At 40.4% G+C, this 19,448-nt stretch overlaps 1 long non-coding RNA gene across 1 annotated transcript in view; it reads left to right on the top strand.

Moving 5' to 3' along the window:
- The first annotated feature begins 520 nt into the window (after positions 1-520).
- The window catches only part of LOC121134671, a 31,073-nt gene continuing 12,145 nt past the window's right edge, over positions 521-19,448 (top strand). The window contains exons 1-2 of the long non-coding RNA XR_005871786.1: positions 521-878; positions 3,330-3,496. This is a non-coding gene — a long non-coding RNA (uncharacterized LOC121134671). The remainder of the gene's footprint in view (positions 879-3,329; positions 3,497-19,448) is intronic.

Below are 19,448 nucleotides of genomic sequence, written 5' to 3'. Positions count from 1 at the left end.
ATGCTGTTTTCCATAGGAATTTTGTACATTAAAAGCTTCCCTTCACTGACAGTGTGTCAGACCAACTTCTTGACATGTGTTAAGAACTGTCATTGTATCTGAGAAGCCCGCCTTTACGAACCGTAAGAGCTTGTTTTCGGGATCACAGCATTGTGTGGAAGTTAACAGCTCCCTAAGTTGTGCAGAAAGCTCTGGAAATCGTGAGCAACCCAGGAGGTGGTGGTATTGTTCCAGAACGAGACACAGACAGTAGTGATGACATATCAAAGCCCAAAGGCTGGCGGCGGCATGCCAGACGAAACCATGTATGTTTGCAACCACAGAACCGAAGGGTGCAAGAGCACAGAGGAGCAGGCACAAGGAGACAGATTTGAAAAGGAAAAGGAGCTTGCAGTCATTTTACGGTTCAAGGGAACTCTGAGAAACGCAGCTCCCTGCTCCCTTGTGGGACTTCCTGCCCAGAAACAGGGCAGGGGAAGATGGATGTGCAGGATTGCTGGCTCCCAGCCTGGAAATTCATTCCTTGGATCACACTCCCTTTTCTCCCCTTTGGCTTATCTTCAAACACCAGGGAGAATGGACGGGTTGAGGTCTTTCCTAAACACAGCGTCTCAAAAGTTGATGCTTTTCATTCTTGTTTTTCTTTGGGCTTTGACATTAAGGAGCACTGTTTAGCAGTGTTTCTCAACTCCAGACAATCCATACTTTTTATAAATTTTGACTTAGATTTTTAAAAAAATTTTGAGTACGTATTGATTTGTTATGAAGCCTGAGAGAAATATTACTTGGAAGAGTAGGGAGAGGAGGATTTTGTTTTCCTTTGGTTTAAGGAAGCTTTTAGGCTTAGGGGAATGAAGTGTGTCATCTGCAAAGTGGAGGTAAGTAACGCCCCTCTCCCTTGACCTAAAGGAGTGGGGGGGGGGGGGAGGGAAAAGGGTCTTCTTCTTTTTAAAAAGCACATTTGATTTTTCTTTCTTGAAAATCAGGTCTTCCCCAAGCAAACTACTCTCACTAAACTCATTTTCCAATTTAAGAGAAAAAAAAAAAGGAGGAGAAATCACAGAGGGATTTCAGACTTAATTTTTAATTTCCTGGTTTTTGTCAGTTTACGTCACAACATTAATTTTATTTCCATGCAGGAGAGAAGGTTGTAAGTAATTAATGTTATTCTTTTCTGCACCTCCCGGAGGGAGACCAGCCCATCAACACCTGCTTCTTTAAGCACAGAGTAAAAGAAAAGAGATCTAGGGATACAGAATGAACTGTCCCCATGTGGCATGTCACTGCACACTCAGGAGAGGCCGGGCCCTTGGGATAAGTGTTCTAGGTCATCCACCATCAGTACACCCACCCACTTCTTAATTAGATAGTGCACCCCAACCCGGGCTGGGAAGCTGAATGAACGAGCTTCTCCCAGGTCCTATTAACATCCAGCGAGACTTCTACCTACTGGTAATTCTTGCTTTCCAGTCCTCATTTGCCCATTTTTTATAAGCCAAACGCTGTATACTTGTAAGTTGCATTTGATGTACTTCATCCCATCCTCAGAAAGCATCTTTCTCTTCTTATGTCTGATTTTAGACAGAGGCCAGGCCAGGCCACTTGTTGATCCAGCCCACGATCCTCAAACATTTGTGAAATGTCTTTAAATGAAAGAGGAGTATGCTGGATAACATGGTAAATCCTGTCTGTAATCCCTGGCCTTACAAGGAGACAAAGAAGCCTGGCGTTCCCTAATATAGTTGTAATAAAGATGGGAAGAAGGCTCTGGAAGCGCACGTTAAATAATTGTCCAAAGGGGCTTATGCAAAAAAGGCTTTGTCCCAAAATACTGGCAAGGCAGTCACCCTGAAACAATGGGGCAAATTAATATGCAGGCATCCCAAGGCTCTTGGTTGGTTGCATGTGTGTTGTTCTTGTGTTGTGTGCATGCATACACACACACACATACACACACACACAGGCACGCACGCACGCACGCACACACACACACACACACACACACAGAGAGGCTTAGAGTGATGAATTCCTTCTGCTTACTGGGAGGTTAACACTAAGACTCTTTCTTAGGGATGCACCATGTCAGATTTCAAACATGTTCCTGCAAATGGGCTCCCCCTGTTCAGAGGAGTGGGGGTGCTTTCTGATCCAGATAATGAGTTCATTCACATGAAAAGATACCGCTTTCAATGACATGATTAATTTCGGAAATACCTGGCATGTGAATGAAGCTGAGACTTCAAGAGATGACTTACGATGAGAAAAGATAATTAGACAAATGTCAAGAGTCAGTATTTTGCTTGGTGACAGAGAGGCCAGCCTGTCTTGGTTTCCATACATTCATTCCAAGTGGAAATGAAAGGCCTTTGTGAGGCGCTAGGGATGAGCAATCCATGGTCACATCTGAGCTTCTCCTGCTCCTGCTTCTCTAGTTTTTGCTCCAACACAGCAGTGGCAATCAGTGCCCAGCTCCCACAAGTTCTCAGAGTCCCAGGCAAAGCAGTCCGTGTTTGTCGTGATGGCTGGAAAATGAAAGTTTATCTTGCCTTACCAGTCATCTGTTCAAAGTGACCCCTGATTTAAGCCCTTTCAAAAATCCTGCTGATTGCTTCTTCCCTCCAACAAGAAGAAACGCAAAAGGAAAGCCAGGCAGGTGCACCTCAGTGTTCTGCAGGAAGGTCTCGAAGGCAGCCAACTTAGCTGTAGGCGGTAGAGCTACTCTAAGCCCATTCCAGCCTTCACTTTTCTCCAACCATGTGATCACTTTTTTAATCATTATTTTATGATACTGAGGGAGTGGCGTGTGAATAACATAGTGCTCCTGTAGAGTTCAGAGGACAGCTTTAGAGTTAGACCTCCCCTTCCACCATGTGTATCCCAGGGATTGAACTCAGGTCACCAAGCTTGAGGGCCAATGCTTAAACCCCCTGAGCCATCGCACTGGTCCTCTTTATTCTATTCTATTCTATTCTTTAATGTTATTCTTGGCCCTGGTGAATTGGAGGATGCCCACGACTACAGATTACTGTGTTGCCTGGTGGAGATGACAAGAGCGGGGTACTCCTAGAGGGTCAAGAAAGTATTTGTGCAGTAAGCTTGCCCTTCTAGAAATAAGGAGTGTTTAGCAGCGTGTGGCTGGAAGCTGCCTTTTTTGCCCCCTGATAGTCCATTTTAACATTTTCCGAATGACTTTAAAATACAACAGCAACAGCGAAGGATTTAACATGCCTTCACATCTGCGTGTTTGTGGGTGCTAGAGGGTAGGAGGATTTCTGAGCAATCCCACTGTCTCCATTGTACTCACTTCCTTCCAACTTTCTTTTGTCCAGAGTGGGAAGGTGGCTATTCTGTGAATCCATCTTCAGGCACTGGAACTCTGCAAAGAAAAGAAAACAGGACTAGGGAAAGACAGTCACTAGCATTGCATGTCAAGCAGGTGTCTTTTGGATACCAGTAAATTGGCAGCTGTGGCTTGAGCTGTGTCTGCTCCAAAAAGGTATGTTGACACCCTACCTATGTCTGAATGTGGGATTATTTGGAGTGAGGTTCATCATATATGTGTTTAGTCAGAATGAGACCATGCTGGACTAAGGTCGGCCTGAATTCACCATCCCATGATGAGGATATTGTGTGAAGACACACAGATAAGGGGTCTTATGTGACTGGAGATCAGAGACTAGAGCCACACAGCTGCAACACGAGGTTGATAGAGGTCAAAGTCAGGAGTGGCGGGTCCTCCAGTTTGTGTGAGAGGGAGAACAGAGTCCTATGGTCATTTAGCTTTTTGTCCTAGGGATCCCAGAGCTTAGATATAATCAATTCTTTGTTGTTGTTGTTGTTGTTGCTTTGTTTTTTGAGATGGGGCTTCTCTGTGTAGCTATACTTGTCCTGGAACTAACTCTTGTAGACCACACTAGCCTCGAACTCACAGAGATCTGCCTGCCTCTGCCTCCCCAGTACTGTGCCACCACCGTCCAGGTAATAATCATTCTTAAGCTGCCCAGTTTGTACTTTGTAGTAATGACCTTATGAAGCTAGTAGAATGGTCATGTAATGTAACATTGCAGCCTATAAACTAGAGATTATGCCTTTTCCTCTATGCCAAACTCTTCGCAGTCTTAGTCCAATTCCATTGCAACATGTTTACTAAGAACTGCTGTCACCCATCACCCATGTTGACATGGACTCTTATAACTCCTGCATGTAGAAACTACCTTTAAATGGCCTGCTGGGTGTGAACACGCTCCCAACACAACTATTCATCAAGGGTCAGGGCACTGTGACATGGAGCTGCTCTTTGTGCTTCATGGGACACTGTACAGCATGCCCAGTGCACTGTGCCAGCCCTGCTTGTAACATAAAACATCTAAAGAAAGAACTGAGAGAGACAACTAACCCAGGCTCAACCCACTTTATCCCTCTGGAGAAAAAGAAATACATTCACAGCAAATCATGAGGTTTTTTTTTTTTTTGATTGTATAGAGCAGGAAAGAATTGACGTTATCCATGTGTGGGAACTTTACAGAAAATGGGACAATTCTATCCTTCCACTATCATCTTAAAAAACTATGAAGTCAGAATGGAAAAGTACAATTAGCACTACGTTAGTAAATAATATAAATGGTAACTACAACTCGACAGGTTACATTTATTCAAATTTTGAATTCTTGCTTTTGAAATTCCACTGCTTATTAGCAGTCAGTGCAGATGACTACTATTAACAATAAAAACAAAACAGATCCATTCTTGCTTATGTTATTGCATGTTATACAAGTTAGAAATGACATTTATCTTCATTTGTATGACGCATGTAAGTAAAGTGCACTCTTTTATTTATTTATTTATTTTGGTTTTGTATCTTCGCTACTGTTCAAACCATTTGTCTTGACAACTAAGTTTGAAATGGAAAGATGCCCTTTGTTTGGGAACTAGAAAATTGCATGTGTTGGAGAGGGTCTCTCAATCCAAATACAGTACGATCACATTCTCATATTTGCTTTTAATTATTTGTAAATCCTGAGATACTTAACATTTTATGGTTAAATATTACCTGAGTACAAAAGCTTTCCTCTGTTTATGCATAATTCCATCCAGAAATTAATATCTCCTACTTATGAGCCATCAAAAATTAGAAACATTTTCCTTCCTTAATGTAGGAATTAGCATAATTTTAAAGCACTCAAGGATATAATTATTTACAGGTAGTAAATAGTAACTAGAAGTTTTTCATCAAGGTATGTAGAAAGTTGGAAAAAAGAAAAACACTTCTTAAAGTTATAAATAGCTATCTTTACAAATTACTTAAAAGAAGTAATTAGGTTCTGTGGACATACAGGTTAGAGAAGAATGTGTTCCTGTATTCTTTGGAAATTAAAAACTCTCTGTAATTCACAGCAGTATACAGTGCTTGAAAATCACTTACTGTATTTTTTAAGTTAATATGCACAGATGCCTGTTCTGTTGGAATATACAGAAATAAGTGAAGTCTTAATAAAAGTGTTGCAGTTGGGCTAAAACTGAACACAATACATATAGGCCAACAAGATGTGTATAAAGCTGTGACACAGCTTTATAACGAGTGAGTGGAGCAGCGTGGAAGCATCTACTCACTGTGGTGGCTTCCGCACATGGGTTAAATGAGGTTCATCGTACTTCTTTTGTTTAGAAAGATATGGTTTATATTTCTTCTGTGGTTATGTTCCTGGAAGTTCTTGTGATTAGCCATATCGTACATTTTCTAATGAGTTCTTTCACAAATAAATGGTAGGACCCAAAGGGTGCATACATACATACATACATACATACATACATACATACATACACACACACACACACACACACACACACACACACACACTCCTTTCTGTTCTAAAGCTGCTAATTAGTGCCTTTAAACAACTCAACACTGAGCCAGTAGGAAGCACCATATCAGGGGTCACTATGAAACTGTTTGTGTGGAAGGGCATATTAAGTAAGAAGGTATCAAACCCAGTGCAGACTGAGTGCCAGGGCCCCACCAATGTTAACTTTATGTTTGTTTGTGCTCATTTGAAGTTCAGATGCCTGCATTCCAGTGGTGTTGTGGAACATGCTGTACTTACAGATGGATTAAGACATGTTGCTTTCCAAGTTATATTTGTCTGAAGAAGTCAATGGGTAGTTTCACGAGAGGATAGCAAACACTGGCTTTTATTTTTAAGAGAGGGACACATGTAGACTTAAAAGGCACACATGTATGTATAGACATGCATGCACTTTTATATACAGTGATTCTAAAAGACATGCAAAAAGTTTTAATACTTTCTAAATTTGTTTAGAAAGCCACTTATTGTATTTTGACATGCTCATCTAACAGCAATAAACTATTAACAGGATTTTTTTCAGGACAGTTTGACTATTGAGATCAAATATATGGGAAACATTTTTTTAAATCTGGTTCTGTTTCCTTGAAAGTGAGGTGCTGGCTAAGAGGCTGTATGTATAGGTTTTCATGGGTTTAAATGGGCTTGTGGCTGGCATGTGATTGAAGATGACTGAAAGTTAAGGACCAATTAGAGGAGGGCCTACCAAAGCAAGACAAGGTCTCAGTTAGGATGGAAGTTTGACTCCCCATGCCCCATCTTGACGTCACGGCACAAGCAGGAGAGGTGAAGCAAAGAGGACACAGACAGTTTGTACTCCAAGGCTGTCTCTCTGGCACTGCTTTTGACCACTGGCTGTAGTTGTAGCCCGGAGCCCTCCAAACTGTCAGTACTTTAATACAACAACAAAATTTCAAATTTGAAAGAGCAAATATATCCTAAAAAGGTATTCAAGATTGTCTTTGAAAGATTTAGAACATCGTCAAAACAACCAGAACTCTAATGGAACGGAGACGCATAGCCTGTTTGCAAGTTGAGGACACCATAATGGAAGCGATGCTAGGTTCACTCAGACTGACCTGTAGATTCACTTAAGTCAGAACCAGTGGCATGACTTTTCTTCCTTCACAGAAGATAGGAAAACTCATGAGAGAAACAATCACACCCGTCTAACTTGGTGATCCAAGGAGTTTATTGGGGTGACCTACAGAAGCATGCCTGAGAGGTTACTCATAGTTCACACACAAAAGTCCCCCTGCATGGGAGGCAGTTTATGAAAGCTGCATCACTGCAGCAGCCTGTATCACTGAAGTTCTCTGTACCACTTATGGGCAGCTCTGTGGAAGAGTGTCCTCTCCCCCAGCAATAGGTGACTGCTTACACAACCTTAGGTAAGGCCTCTTGAGTCTTGTAAATTCCTAAGATTCTTGTTTTTGTGAATTCTGTGAGTTTCATAACATTCATTAGCTTCCTAAACCTCATGGACCTCCTTCCTCTCTCCTGAAGTCAGTGCTTCCATTTGCAGGAAATATCCACACAGTGAAATCTTGTAGACAATGTGAAAATCTACAGTGTATTGCTAAAACTTCTTACTAAGCATATGATTAAAACTGGTCAAAATACATTTGTTGGAAAGCCTAATATAGAATGGAAAAACCAAGAAACTGTGGTATTGATTCAATTATTTAGAAATAAATGAAATAAAGAAACATTCTAGCAGAGTAAAGAGCCCTAAAAGAGGACCACATAAACAGCTATTTCTGTTGTCTCCAACATGTCAATTCAAAAAATTCAAAGTGAAATGGACAATGAATACACATTTTCATCACCTAAACTGTAGCCTAATGCTTTTTATGGTGCTTCCTTAGCAGAGATTTGCCTATTCACCTACTATATTTTGCTGTCCTTCAAAGTACATTGCAGTCAACAAGTTTCTGCTCACTGTTTCATGAATACTATTAAATTGAGCTCAATTCTTTTTATAGTTAAGGTGATAGTTGCATAAATTTAAATGTATACTCTATGTAAAATATCCTACCAATTATTATGATACATTATAGTTTCATGGTATGAGAAAGGTTCATCGTATTCATTACCAGTGTTTCTGCTTCATCATGCCTATTCACAGTGTGATTTTCTCAGACAATAACAATTCCAATTCTTGTGCTATAGAATATTTTCTACATGTTTTAAGATTTCAAGCCGGGCGGTGGTGGTGCACGCCTTTAATCCCAGCACTCAGGAGGCAGAGGCAGGCGGATCTCTGTGAGTTTGAGGCCGGGCTGGACCGATAGCCTCCAAAACAATACGAAGAAACCCTGTCTCGTAAAAACCAAAAGAAAAAAAAAAGATTTCATATAAACAAAGTCATTAGTATATACTATTCTAGTGTGTAGCATATCTCACTCAATGTAGGTTTAAGTGTTTCCATATTAGTGTGTGTATTGAAGATATATACATGTACATATATGTATGCATGTATGTATATATGTGTATATCCTGAGCATAGACCTGCCTACCTATTTCCCTCTCAAGACTTGTTAAAGGTTCGAGATGTCATGAGACGTTATTTCCAGGAAGATGTGTTGATTCTCCTCACTTTCTTTTTCAGGACTATCCTGTTTTATTTTGTTTTGTTTTCCTAGTGGATTTTCATATGAGAGCCAAATTGCACATGTGTTTTCAATCTCCTATTTTCCTCCACTTATTCGCATTTATTTGTTGCCAATAAACCCCACCTAGGCTTGGCTTCCATTATTTTATTAAAGTTTCTATTTTAAGCTCAGCAGTGGCCCATGCCCAGTGGCACCTTTTAAGGAGTACTTGGATCTCTCATCAGCTGCTGTGTGTCTTTTCTTGGGCCTGCTGACATCATATTATTTTGATTTGGCTTCTGATTATTCACTGTTACATTTTCATTTGTCTTTGACAGCTACGGTCATGTACCCCAATGTCTCAACTTCTGGGAGTTTCCATGCCTGTTTACCGCTTGATTTGGTAATGGGTCTAAGCACTTGGGAGAGATGCATTCAAGCCATGCCAAATACTTACAGGTAGGGTCTAAGATAAGGAGAGAGCACATGTCACTTCCCAAGTGGGTGGCAAAGTCTATGACCTCTCTGCTCTCACAAAGTAAGGATGCAAAGCAGACACATGGGGAGGTTTCTGGTCAGGATGGCAAAGAACAAAACAAACAACTAACAACAAAAACAATCCCCCCAAGCCAAAACAACTCACTAGAGTTCTCACACATTCAGTCTTGTGCAAGTAGGACTCACATTTTCCTTAAACTCCCAGGAAGGATCAGTAATTGAGACCAGATGAAACAAATACCATCACAGATGCCATATTCATAACTGATTTCCCAGTGTGATGCAGGACATGGATTGGTGTGTGTATGTGTATGTGTGTATATGTGTGTGAATGTGTATGTGATGGAAAGACATATGAAGACCAGACAACTATACAATGCCATTGATGTCATATGTTAACAGTTTATGTGACACATGGTTGAATTCCATTTATTTTATCTTATTATCATCTACAGCGGTAGAGTCTACTACCATCCCCCAAAATGAAAAATGTTCCGTTCTGTTTGAACTTAAACATATAGGTGGGATTAATTCCTACATGCATGATTTGTATTCATTTTAGCATATAACTTATATTCAAAATCTTCAATCAATTTTCAATTTGAGTTGTATGATGCTGGAACTGAGCAAATTTTCTATGTTAGATAATCACCTGCCTTTTCTTTTTAGTATTTGTTTGTTCATAAAATTTACTCAGACATTTCCCACAGATTCCATGGCATTTTTCTTAGTGGCTACCATGATTTTTTTGATTTGTCTGTTAGGACTAATCTTATTTACAAATACAGTTTTCAAGAGACAAAATAATTTCTTAATAATAATCTTATATAATTGTAAATATGTTTGTCGTTGTTGGAAACTAAATTTGAAACAATCTATAGCTCCCACCTGCTGCCACACATCATTTTCTTCCCAGACAAAATAAACAAGCTTTATTTGAACACTAGAGGATACAATATTTGAGCCAGTGAGGATGATTTAATTAGCTGAAGTGCAGGAGGTCTTAAAAATTGCGATCAAACATTCAGAGCTCAAAGCTCTCTGATTCTTATACCTTTTCTTGAACTCATTTCCTCCTTGTCTCATTTGTCTTGTCCAACTCTGATGTGTTTGTTTTTGTTTTCTCTTATTATCATATTATACTATACTATAATTAGAAGCCTGTTTGTTTTCTAATGAGAAACAAAAAGGGGGTGGTAAAAGGAAAAAAATACTTCAAACTTTCAGTTTCTATGGAGAAGTAAGAAATTGTCCTCACTTGGTCTACTTTGGGGTGTGAAAATAGTTGCTTAGTGTTAATATTCAGGCATCTGTACTGGCCTCTCCCTGGGGTTCTGACAGGATAGGCTCTCAGCTACATCCAGGAAGAGCATTACCTGTGCACATTCACTATGTTCCCTTTTAAAAGGGTCCTGCCCAACTCTCATCCTCCCCTCCCCTTCTGCTTCTCTGCCTGTCTCTCTGTCTCTCCTTCTCCTTGTCCATCTCTGCCTTTCTCTTCTCTTCTGCTGCTCCTGACCCCAGAGGCCTGTCTCCCCTCATCCCTCCCCTCGTTCCCATTCACTTTCCCCCAGTTAAAAAAAAACTTTCACCCAACCTCTGACACATGGTGTCTTTTTTTGTCCTTTTTTCATGTGCTACATTTTAAAATTACAACACTTAACCCTGAGAGCCAATGGCCCCTTTCCAGGGCTTGTGTATATTTTCAGTTTTTAGGGTAACACTAGATTCTAAAATCATGGGGCATGGAGATATGAGCATACTTGTCTACACACATCTCATCATGCTTGTGTATAAATTTTAAACACATTTGTTTATGTGCTTTAAGAAATAATTCCCTTTAGACACAAATCATAACATTGTTTTCATGAATTCCTTGTTATCATACATTTGAGTATTTGGTTCATTTATTTACATGTCTAGCTCATGTAATCATTTGAGTTTCAATCCCCTTCTTTGGCATTATAAAGTCTGTGATGATGATACACAGCCTTTTTAAAAAGTAAAATTTGAAATTGGATAATATAGAATTTTAACTAAGATATTACTTAAGTAAATAGAATACTTGACTACACAGCCTTTTTAAAAAGTAAAATTTGAAATTGGATAATATAGAATTTTAACTAAGATATTACTTAAGTAAATAGAATACTTGACTATATTAAAAGAAATCTTTTCCTGTTTCCTCATGTAGTGTGAAATTGATTGGCATACTTCATCTACTTAGTATCTGAATGTAATGATGTGGACTTTGTCTTACCCCATTAACAGACTTCCATATGTACACATATTATTCAGAATACATTTTAAGTTATGCTTTACTTAAACATAAATTTTGGTAATTGATATTAAGATGTTATGTGATAAGCAGTTGGAAGATCACTTTCTGTCTTGGGCATGTAAAATTCATTCCCCCAGAATCTTTTCAGCTATACACGTAAAGAAATCACAAAACAGAGGTGGTAATACAGGAGACACAGTCAATATGTAGTCAGATGATGGGGAGGGGGAAACACATAAGATTATATACATACATTAAGCTGTGAAAGGTGCTAGCGGTTTAGAAGACACAATGAATTATTGCTTTGAGTTTATGATCTACTGAAAATAGACATAAAAATTAGACATGTAAGCGAAATCACATTCGTAGAAAAGCTAATTGAAATTGCATAGAAATCCTATTAATTCTCATCATCAGAAGACTGAATTACTAGCACGGAAATGGTTATGAGGTCTCAACCAATTTCATTCACAGTTAATTTAAGTAACAATATTATTCTTATTATGAAAATCCTGTGTTTGTGGATCCAAAGCTAGATAAGACAAAGCAAACACATGCCGGATGTTCAGCTTCTCTCCTTTTCTCTCCCCAAGGAGAAGAGCTCCGGTTGCTGCTTGCATGAAATAATATGTTAAAAAAAAGCTCTCCCACACCTCGTTATCCTTTGATTTCCATCATTTCTCTATTTCGGTTTGCACTGATAGTGTAGTAGGCAGGAACTGCTTTCTGGAACTAGCACATCTCTGGCTCAGAAGAATTTTGCAACAATACGTGTTTACAAATTGCTTACTTTAAGGTAGACAGGTGAAAAGCAGTATGTAAGTGCCAAGTATTATTATCTGCCTAAATCTAGCGAGTGAACAAATCTTTTTAATGCCCATTTTAATGGCACTGTTGTTCCATATGGTGGACTTCAGATTCATAAAACTTCCGGAGTTAGTGCAATCCCTGGAGAGCACCAGATTGCCCAGGTGCACCATATTTTAGACTCAGGGTAGAATCGAAAGGCACAGCTTTTCAAAATTCATCCTCAAACACCAAATCAGGATGAGCAAAATTTTCTACTGTTTTAGAAACCACACTTTCAGTTATTAGTAGAAGAAACCACAATTGTCATTTTATGGCATTCGACTCAGATTTTGATGGTGAAGACTTTCCCAGGAGCTAGTCTATTCAGACTTAGATTATGCACAACCTATCAGCTAGACTGGGTTTATAGCTGTGATTGCACAAAGGTGACGTTCCTTAGAGAACTTTTGGTGGCATTTTTTGGGTCTAGATCAGTGGTTTGCAACCTGTGGGTTCCCACCCTTTTGGGGACTCCGTATTAGATGTTCTACATGTCAGGTGAAATTACAGTATTTAAAGTAAAAGTAATTTTATGGTTGAGGGTTACTACAACATGAGGAACTGTATTCAAGTGTCTCAGCATCAGGAAGGGTGAGAACTGTATTCAAGTGTCTCAGCATCAGGAAGGGTGAGATCTACCAGTTTGGTTCACTGCAGTTCAAAGTGCTCCCGTAGCCTTTAGGCTGGCAGATGGAGCAATTGGCCATAGACAACCAGATCTGTAATCTCAGAACATTCTGGTACATTCAGAAAACTGACTTGATTTTAGGTGGAGCCTAATTATTACTGAAACAGATCCCGTTGTTTTCTTTCACTTTGTGCAGTGGACCCCTCTTTTTCTGGTAGCCCAAAGCCTTGTCCTGCAAGACTGTGCAGACATCATATGTAGCTTCTAAAAGTCAGTTGACTAAATGTGGAAAGAGCTGAACAATAGACACGTGTGCACTTGTTTCTCTACACTCCAGCTTGCAAATGTCGTGTGACTACCTGCTGTAAGTTCCCAAGCACAGACTTCCCCGCTCTGACACACTGTAATCTGAAATTTTGAGCAAAAATGAAGCATTTCCCTTCTAAGACCTAAGAGAGGATAAAGTTACCTTGGCGACACAAATCTGAGTGAGACAGCAACAGAAAGATGGACACTTGCTACCTTATGTGCTGGTGACTGTCTTGACAGTGACAATAGCTGCCACATAGTCAAGCAAGGCCAAGACAGATCCTACTGAATCCTGATCCTGGTATGTAGACACCGTTCTTTGAATGGCTGATTTGAATGTGCAAAGGACCGGAGAAGAATATTCAGGCCTTGTGATATGATACAGTAAAACTAATTTCTCATTATGTTTCACCATGAGAAAGACATATGTTTTGAGTTCCCTTTAATTGGCACTAGTTTGTGGAGTTTATAGAGTCAGGTATCTTAAACCAAACTGAAAGCTTTGGCCACTACGCGATATAGCTTCTTAAGATGATAGGAAATCATATCTGAACATGAGAACTAGGGCCTTCTGGGAGCAAGAGAGAGCAGAGCAGGGTGTCAGCTCTGGTGCTGTGGCAAAGGGAATAGACCGCTGAACACTGGGAGAAGTGACTGGAAACTGCAGAAAGAACACTGTCTTGTCTTCTCAATTTGAAGATAATTTGAAGGTCTCAATTTGCACGTGAAATATCCCAGGATTTGCATTTAAACATGTTAAGTTTTAAAGAGTGGAAACTAATCCTTCTCTATGTCTCTGCTTAATTCTTCATTCAGATGAGAAATAAAAGTCTTGGCCAATCCTAAATACAAAACATAACATTTCTTTCTTTAATTTGTATCAATAGCTCTTATGTCCTAGGTGATAGGTATCTTAGCTAAACATAAAGCATTTTGCTGCTAGAGTTTTCCTTCTAAATTGTACTTTATCTGTTTATGCCTATCTGTTAAATATCTTAAAAGCGCACACGGGAGGCAGAGGCAGGCGGATCTCTGTGAGTTCGAGGCTGGGCTAGACCGGTAGCCTCCAAAACAATACAGAGAAACCCTGTCTCGAAAAACCAAAAAAGAAATCTTAAAAGCAAAATAGTGACTTAGACATTTTTTATTAAATGCTCCGATGCAGTAACTTATATGCCCAATGCTTATAATCATAATTTGCCTCCCACTAGTTTTTTAAATTTTATTTTCAGTTGCCACCTGTAAGTGTCTGGGCTTATTAGGCCAAGCTCACCAGATATGGTTTCAAGGAATGCAATCAAGACAGGCTGGATGGGTCACAGCCTAACTGAGACTGTGACAATTTTATTGAGAACAATTAGACTTCTTATACTTTTACCAGAAACAGACATAGTGGCAATTGCTAGGATCAATACTCTTGTAGTTGCCAGGATACCGTGAAGCTTGCAAGTCCTACAGGGTACACAAGATTAATATCTGAGACCAATTGTCCTGTCAAGCTTCCATGCTTCCTTGACTACTAAGGGGACAGACACACAGAGGAACAAAAAGTGGCCTGAATGGTTCATTGCCCGAGGGAGTGAACCAGTGTCTTATGAGCTGGAAGGCACATTGTTCCCCTGGAGCCATGGACTCTACCCTGAAAACCTAAGACGCAGGCCTCTCAAGGCAGCGAGGCCAAGCAAACTCCATGGTTCCCTGCAGCCACCATTCCTCACCCAACTGCTAACTTTTGGACTTGTCACTATTTCTTACCATCTTGGTAACTAATCTTTCTGTGGCCTACCTCTTTGAAAGGCAATAGATTCTTCCTACATTTGTGTGAAAATTTGCTTCACCTACTCTGGTGTAACTGTAAGTCCCAAATTTATTCCAGTCAGTTCGGAGGTTTTAGGTCCTTTTAGATACATCAGTATCCCATCAAAGTCAATATAAAAATTCGTCTAAGTGTTGGGTTTTTGAGTGTGTGTTTTGAGGTTTGGTCCAATCACTGAGAGGTAATTGGGTTATGGAAGCTTTAACCCAGTCAGTGTGCCTTAGATAAAGTTTTCATTGCTGTAAAGAGACACCACGACCAAAGCAGCTCTTATAAAGAAAACATTAATTATGGTGGCTCACTTAGTTTCAGAGGTTCAGTCCATTATTATCATGATAGGGCGCATTGTGCCATGGAGTCAGACGTGGTGCTGTAGTGACTGAGAGATCTACATCTTGAAGGCAACCGGAAGGTGACTGACACACTGGGCAGTATCCTGAGCATAGGAAACCATAAAGCCCCCGCCCCCAGTGACACATTTTCCTCAATAAAGTCATTCCCAACAAGGCCAAACCTCTGAATAGTGCCACTCCCTATGTGATTATGGGAGCCAATTACATTCAAACTACCACACAGTTTATTGATGTAGGGAAGAACTCATAGTTGGATGTTAGTATTATAAGGTGATGGGAACTTACAGAAGTTAGGCCTAGTTAGAGAAGCAGGTCACAAGGTAAGTATATTACTGGGGGCTGTATCTTGCCCTGAATTATTCTTTCTACTGCCCTCTGCTACCTCTGTGCTGTGAACTGAGAAGCTCTGCCCCATTGCATCCTCTCTGTCAGGATATTCCAGTTCACCACAGGTCCATGGCAGTGGATCCAAGGGTGGGCTTTGAGTGCAAGACATAGGCACCTTTTCTTGTCACATTGAGGGTCTACCATTATCTGATTTTGGTAGCACAGTGCATTCAAAAGTAAGCTTTGCTTGGAATTCCACCTCTGATCAATTTTTAAATCCCTTGCTTATTAGCTCAAGGTGATTTACTTGTCTTCGGCACACACCCCACTTTAAACCTTCTCCTTTCACAACCCATTACTAAAGATTCTTAATTCTTCTTTCTCCAGAACTTTCCCTTATGAATAGAGATTGGCTTCTTCAAACAGTTCTGCTTATGATCTGGGTACTGGGTTGACATCACAATTCCTTGGCTGCATTCTCAAAGCTTTTACAACCTCCTCACCCATACGTTTAGGCTTGTCTAAGAGATATGAGGGTTGGGTTCATTTGCCTGGGTCCTGTGACCACGTTTATAGGTGTATGCAGCCACCACACTTGAATATCAAACAACATTTTCTTTAAAAATAAAACAACATAGACTTACACGAAAATTCATTCTACAACTTCCACATAGCTAATTCTTCTCATGACCTCTGACTGGCTAAAGACACCTTATTCTTTGTTACTTCTGTGGCCCTGATCTGTGCTGTCTCAAACCTTATCTCATCTTTGTTACATGCTTCCAGTCACAACTAGTGTCACCCATATCCATAAAGAACCCCTTAAATATGCCATTGACTGAGCACGGTTCGTTGGAAAACAATATAAGATCTACTGAGAACCTTGTTAGTTTTATAATGCTATGATGGCGATTTTTTCAGAACATACATTCTTTTAAATTTCAGTGTTTTTAAAGGCCAGTGGTTATTTTGTAAGGTGAACTTAAACATGATTACACTTTCTTAAGAAAAGAAAAAGCAAACTGGAAATTATATAACCATATCACTAAAAGGGGCACAAACAGGGAAATGAAATCACACACACACACACACACACACCACACTCACATTTACACACTTAAGCAGATGCTTCATGTAGAAGTAGGGGCAACCAATATAAATCTGAGATTCTCACTCTATACTTGAAAGTGAGACTGTACTTAAAAATTAGAGAGGAGGAGGGGTATGTGAGGAAATGACCTGTTAGCTAGAAGCTAAATAACATATAGGCATGATTATATAAAAGTAAGTCTAAACTGAGTGAGAGGGAGAAAAAAAGTCACTCAGCATTAAATAAACCAACACAAGGCTTTGCAGTAATGCAGGAGATCTTTCTTTAAAAGACCTCTGTAAAATCTGGAAGCAGATGCAGAAATCCACAACTAACCATTGGGCCAAGCTCCTGGAGTACAATTGAAGTGAGGGAGGAGTGATAGTATTAACAAAGGAGTCAAATTCGTGATGGGGAAACCCACAGAATCAGCTGACCCGAACTAGTGAGAAATCACTGACTCGGGTCTGACAAATGGGGAACCTGCATAAGACCAAACTAGACTCATTTAATATAGGAGACAATGGTGTGACTGGGACACTGTATGAGGTCACTGGCAGTGGGTCAAGATCTAACACTAATGCACAGACTGACTTAGTGGAGCCTATTCTATATGGAGAGATATCTTGCTCAGCCTAGACACAGGGGTGTGGGGGTGGAGAGGTGCCTTGGCCCTGCCTCAAGGAGATGATGGCACTGACTTAGTAGACTTCCTATGGGTAGCCTTTCACTCTCCAAGTAGCAGATGGGAGGTGAGAGGGGGGTGGAGGGAGCAGAAGGATAGGAGGGAGGAGAAACCGGGATTGGAGTATATAAAATAATTTAATAAAAACTATTGTTGAAAAAACTCTGTAAAGTTGGAATCTAGGAATCCTGAAAGTAAAGAACAAGTACTAGGAAAATGATGATAATGGTGATGGCTACAAAAATGCTTTGAAATCTCATTCATGTTCAAGTTATGAACAATGAGCTCGCCCCTGCATTTGTGTGAGAGCACTACCATTCACCCCTGAAGGAAGCTAGGGCAGTGTGATCTTAATTTTTCAGGTAAGAACCAGGAAGAAAGAAAACTTAATGGTATTTTGCCAGGTTATTCCATGTTGGGTTTAGAATTTAGATCAGGGAGTCCAAATCTAGAGTCCCAAGGAGTCGCCCCTAACAGTACTTTACAGTGAAGTTGAAAAGAGAGAAGAGACTGGTGGTGGGGTGGGGGTTACATAGCAGAAGAAAAAGCCTTTTCTAGAGGTTCCTAATATAACTATGAAATACAATAAGGGTTACAGGGGCCAGGGAAACCAACAAAGGTGATGACACACGTGCTATTAGCTAGTTCGTTACAAAAAGGAGGAGGAGAGGACTCTGTTCTCAGAACTCTCCCTGAACAATGCTGCCTTCAGTTCGAATTATTGCTGAATGAAGGGGTGGATGCAGCAGTGAGATGATCAAAGGCCTTCATAGCAAGATGGGAAATGGCAGCCGCTGCCTCTTCTTTGCCTCCAGAAGTTCACAGTGCTGCACTTAGTAATTGCCTCCCATTATAGCCTGGCCGTCCTTTCCAGATAAATCCACCTGATTGGGATGGATTTTGTGTGGGAATATCTGTTCCAGCCTATTAGTCGCAGCTTTTCTGAGATTTTCTTGCCCACATCTATTACGCAGATTGGGTGATCATTCAGGCCGGGTCCTGGTTGGCCTCTCAGTTTAAGAACTACAATAATTAGTGCTGATCTCAGCCTCAATGGTAGGGTTTTGCTTTCAGCTCATCCTTGGCCCTTCTCTGCAGCAGAAACTCCTTTCTTTGGAGCACGGCACCACATTATCCATCATCAGGGCTCTTGGTACAATTTCAGAGTAGACTCCAAGGGCAGATTTCTCATCTTTCATGTGAACTTGTGCTTCTGCCTAGATTGTGTAGCTTCAGCCATTACCGAACAGAAGATCTTAAAGCAAATTGATGGAGTCTGAGGCGGGGTGTCGTGGATTCCCCAGGTAAAGGTTGTTGGCTGAGGGTCCACTCTCATTCAGCATGCTAGTGTCAAAGAATGGACAGGGAGTTAGAGATGGTCAATGATCCATATTTTTATCTCACTGTTGGAAGCGAGCAGCATGGGAAAAGCCATCTTTTCTCTTTGCAGAGAACTCACATTTCTTGGTATCTGGTAGTAGGGCTTCCCAGTTCTGGTTACCACTGAAACATTAGCAGCATGGCAATTCCATTCTGAGTTACTATCTCCTTGATTATCGAGAGCATTGTGGTTATAATGCTAGTGTAGGCTACTTTCCCAAGAACATTGCCCTTAGCAATCATTTAATACCTGCAGTCATCTTATAAAGAGGTATTATTGTTGGTAATCCCGCTGGTAGGAATGGAAGCCAAGGCTCAAACAATCTAAATATCTACCCATAGTTATGTGGTCAGTAAGCTGTGACTCCAGGGCTTACCATAGTGCTCTACTCACTTACTTGTGTGTGTGTGTGTGTGTGTGTGTGTGTGTGTGTGTGTGTGTGTGTGTGTGTGTGTGTGTGTAGACAGAGATTCATGTTGGGTATCATCCTCTATTTCACTTTATCTTATTTTTGGAGACTGTATCTCTCATTTAACCTGAAACTCGCCAATTCAGTACAACAAGGTGGCCAGCCAGTCCCAGTGTGGGAAACTGAGGAAGTCTTAAGTGAATGTTAATTATTGATGTGAGAACAGCCATGTCAAGGATCTCAGAGCCTCAGATCCACAGAAATGGTAACGCCTGTTTCTGGTCCAAGCACGCATATTACTATGGATTGACTTTTATTTAAAACAGTGCATGCAGAAACTGTCAACCATAGCTTCCTCATCCTGGAT

Source organism: Mesocricetus auratus, unplaced genomic scaffold (assembly GCF_017639785.1).
Source record: "Mesocricetus auratus isolate SY011 unplaced genomic scaffold, BCM_Maur_2.0 Super-Scaffold_100029, whole genome shotgun sequence".
Taxonomy (NCBI): Eukaryota; Metazoa; Chordata; class Mammalia; order Rodentia; family Cricetidae; genus Mesocricetus; species Mesocricetus auratus.
Note: the sequence above shows the minus strand (reverse complement) of the source record. Positions and strands in the feature narration are given on the sequence as shown.